The sequence below is a fragment of the Phascolarctos cinereus genome, unplaced genomic scaffold (genome assembly GCF_003287225.1).
Source record: "Phascolarctos cinereus isolate Bilbo 61053 unplaced genomic scaffold, phaCin_HiC Scaffold_726;HRSCAF=1367, whole genome shotgun sequence".
Taxonomy (NCBI): Eukaryota; Metazoa; Chordata; class Mammalia; order Diprotodontia; family Phascolarctidae; genus Phascolarctos; species Phascolarctos cinereus.
In genome coordinates, this window is record NW_027556098.1 from 6,556,203 (window position 1) to 6,560,653 (window position 4,451).

Sequence of the window (4,451 nt, forward strand, 5' to 3'; positions counted from 1 at the left end):
TAAATGTTTACTGTTATATATTTGTATATGTACAATAAAACATAACTTTTTGATGGCTTCAGATTTTGGTTATGTGTCTACTAAGTACACAGTGCTTCGAACATAGTAAGCACTTAATGACATTAAAATCATTTAGTTATCAAATGTATTTGTAAAGGATATGCTAATTCACTTTTTCAAAGGACCACATTATTGGGTTTTTTTGTATATCTTTATTATATTTAATACTAAACCTTGCAAGCAAGAAAGACAGACAGGTGGAAACCAAGACCCTTAACCAAGCACTTTATTATACAATACTATAAAGTACTATAGAGCACGTTAATTATCCAAGGTTCTTTACCATTTTTACCATTCTTTCATTTTACCATTTGTCCAGTACACTGTATGGGAAAATGAAGCAAAAAAAATAACAAGACTGAGATCACACAAAACTATATCAGACATCATGATTTTGAAAATAAAACTAATACAATATTAGCAATCCTGAAGCATGACTAGTTTGTTGGCCACATAATTTGCTATGCTTTCTATATACGTGCTTGCTTAGGAAAACAGCTAGAACTAAACCACTAGGATTAAATAGGTCTCCTCCCAGAAGTCCAGGAAGAAGGTAAATGTATGAAATAACATATTATATATGGAAGGCCGTGCCAACACACAGGTCAGTGAAGCAGCTGCTTCTCAAACTTCTGACAAGAACATTAATAGGGGTGAAGAGGTCTAGGACTTTTGGGGTGCTGCAAACCCAAAATTGCGGTACTGGGCCCTGCTGAATGAATTCAACTCAAGTCTTCTTCAGCCAGAGGAAAAGCTCATTAGTGAAAAAAAATCACATTGACCACGTGACACCTGGTCAGGTGGGCATGAGAAAAGCCTTGAGGGCCTGAGATTCTCAGCATCTGAATGAGGGCCAGGGTGGATCTTAAATACTAAAGTAACTTTGGGTGGCCAGAGAAGAGGGTTGGGAAAAGGGTCTAGGTAAGAATTCTAATTGGGGAGGTCTGAGAGATTGAATAGACAATGGGAATAGCTAATGGAGGGAACAGGAAGGCAGAAGTTTGGAAGGTATCTGCACAAAATCAAAGGTTGGGGTTAGGACTTTCAAAAGGAGATAAGGGGAGTCGATAAGGAACAGTTTGAGACCAGAGAAGGCCTTTCTGGGGTCTATAGACAAAAGGGAGCCAGATTCTTTTAGGGCGCATCTGAATAAGATTAAAAGGTAAGGCTAAGGCTTTCAAAGGGAGATGAGGGTCTGGGGCCTGTGAGTCAGATTCCCTTTGGGGCAAAGGGCGAAGATCTTGGCTTGGGCCCTGCCCCCATCAGGGGCAGCCAATAGAGCACCGGCCCTGAAGTCAGGAGGACCTGAGTTGAAGTCCGGCCTCAGACCAACCACTTGACACTTACTAGTTGTGTGGCCCTGGGCAAGTCACTTAACCCCAATTGCCTTTAAAAAAAAAAAAAAGAACATTAATAACAAGCAGCCCAAGTACTGGCCTCAGAAGCTCAGAGATAGTGCAGTTCTTGCTGGAAGCATGCAGCTCCATCTCACCCTACTCTATGGACTACAGGTACATACATAGATGTAAACATATATATTGGATATACATATAGATTACATAGTTATCAAGTGTATTTGGGAAGGACAAGATAACTGTATTCTTCATATATGTATACATATATAGGAAGCCATTGAATATACATATATGCAGTTGTTCTCCCACATTTGGACGCATCAGGTCAAATCCACAAGCGTTTATTAAACACTTACTATATGCCAGGCACTGTGTTAAATGCTAGAATACAAAGAAAGGCAAAAATGTTGCTGCCTTCAAGGATCTTCACAAATGTCATGAGGGAGACAACAATGGAAACAGCTATGTGCAAATGGGAACTATACCAGGTAAAATGGAGGTAATTTCAGAGGGAAGGCAGAAGTACTAAGGGCGACTGGAAAAGATTTCTTGCACAAAGTGGGATTTTCACTGATACTTCAAGGAAGCCAGGAAAGCCAGGCAGAGGTGAGGCAGGAGAGAATAACAGGCAAAGAAGACAATGCAATACTGCAAAAATGCACGGAGTGAGGGATGGATTGTGGAGTAGTTGGAGGGGAGTACAATGTAAGAAGACTTTTTAAGGGAGGAAGGTGCCATGTCAGGAAAGGTGGTTTTTTTTTGGTTTTTGTCTTTTTTTTTTTTACAATCCTGGAGCAAATACCTTTCTTTTTTAAAAAAAAAGCATTTTATTTCTTTTTTTGCTTTTTGTTGGGCACTTGGGATTAAGTGACTTGCCCAGGGTCACACAGCTAATAATAAGTGTCAAGCGTCTGAATCTGGATTTGAACTCAGGTCCTCCTGACTCCAAGGCCAGAGCTCTATCCACTGCACTACCTAGCTGCCCCAAAAGTATTTTATTTCACCATCAATTACATGTTAAAACAATTTTTCAACTTTTTAAAAAAAGTTTTGAGTTCCAAATTCTAACCCTTCCCTGTCTCTTCCCTGAGACAGTAAGCAGTAAGATATAGGTTATACGTGTGCAATCATATTAGTTATTTTGTGCAAGAAGACTTGAATAAAAGAAAAAGAACAAAAGAAAGAAAGTGAAAAATAGCATGCTTCAGTCTGTATTCAAACAATATCAGTTCTTTCTCTGGAGACAGTTTGCTTCATCATTAGTCCTTTGGGATTTTCTTGGATCATTGTCTTGCTGAGAATAGCTAAGATATTTGCAATGTTTCGTGGAATAATACTGCAGTTACTGTGCATAACATTCTCCTGGCTGTGTTCATTTAGCATCAGTTCATGTAGTCTTTCCAGGTTTTTCTGAAATCATCCTGCTTGTCATTTCTTATAGCACAATAACATTCCATTATAATCATATACCAGAGCTTGTACAGCTATTCCCCAAGGCATCCCTTTGATTTCCAATTCTTAGCCACCATAAAAAGAGCTGCCATAAATATTTTTGCACAAATTGGTCCTTTGCTCCCCCTCATTTTTTCTGATATCTTTGCAGTGGTATTGCTGGATCAAAGTGTATGTACAGTTTTATAGCCCTTTGGGTATAGTCCCAAATTGCTCTCCAGAATGGTTGGATCTGTTCACAACTCCATCGACAATGCATTAGTGTCCTAGTTTCCCCACATCTCCTCCAACAGCATCATTTTAGGAAAGGTTTTAAGAGCTAAACTGAGGGTTTTATATTTGATCCTGGAGGAAATAGGGAGCCACTGAAGTTCATTAAGGAAAGGTGGTGAGGAGGCAACATGGTCAAATCTGTGATTTAGGAAGATTGCTTTAAAAGTAAAGCCGAATGGAGGATGGGCTGGAGTAGGGAGAGACTTGAGGTAGGAAGACTAACCAGAAGGCTTTTTCAATAGTCCAGGCATGAAAGTGATGAGGGCCTACACCAGAGTGGTGGCAGTATCAGAGAAGGGGACGTATACGAAAGATGTTCAGAGGGCAGAATCAACATGACTTGGCAACAGAATGTCTATAGGGTTAGAAAGAATAAGGAGTCTAGGATGACCCCTAGATTGTAAGCCTGGGTGACTGGGAGGTTGGTGTTGCCTTGGATAGTACAGAAGAGGGTAGTTAAGAAGAGGGGAGAGTTGAAGGGGGCAGGGAGAAGCAGAGGGGAGATAATATATTCAGTTTTGGATGTGTTGAATTTAAGATGTCTGAAACATCTAATTGGAGACATCCAACAGGCAGTTGGAAATGTGAGACTGGCGCTCAGGAGAGAGGTTAGGGCTGGATATACAATCTGCATAGAAATAATAATTGAATCCCTGGGAGATAACCAAAGGAGACAGTACAGAGGGATGAGAGTACCCAGGACAGAGCCTCATGGGACACCCAGAGTTAGGCAGCATGTCCTGGTTGAAGATCCAGCAAAGAAGTCTGAGGAGAAGTCAGACAGGTAGGAGAACTAGGAGAGCAGTGTCATAAAAACCTAGAAAAGGGGAAAGTGTGGAGAGGGTCATAAGCATTTGTACAATGCCTAAGTGCATGGAGCTTTACAAATATAATCTCATTTGATCCTCACAACCTTGCAAAGTAGGTGCTACCATCACTCCCACAGGTGAGGAAGGAGGGGGAAGGGGGGAGAGGGAAGAGGGGACAAGGAAGGAAGGAGGGGGAGGGGGGAATGGTGAGTAGGAGAGGAAGGGGGAAGGGGGAGGAGTAGAAAGGAAGAAAATGGACGTGTTGGGATGGAAAGAGGTCAAAGAGAAAGAGGCTGGAAGGCGTTGGGAGTGCCGGGAGGGAGGAGGTGAAGCTACTCTACTCCCCCAGCCTTCTCCACGGCCGCCGCCAGCTCCAACACCGCGGGGGCGGGGCCATTCCTCCACCGGCTTCTCCCCTCCCACCCCCCCTGCGACCCCGCGACGTTCTTGCGTCACACCCTGAGTGACCCGGTGGGCGTGCAGCCGCCCCAGGACACGGGAG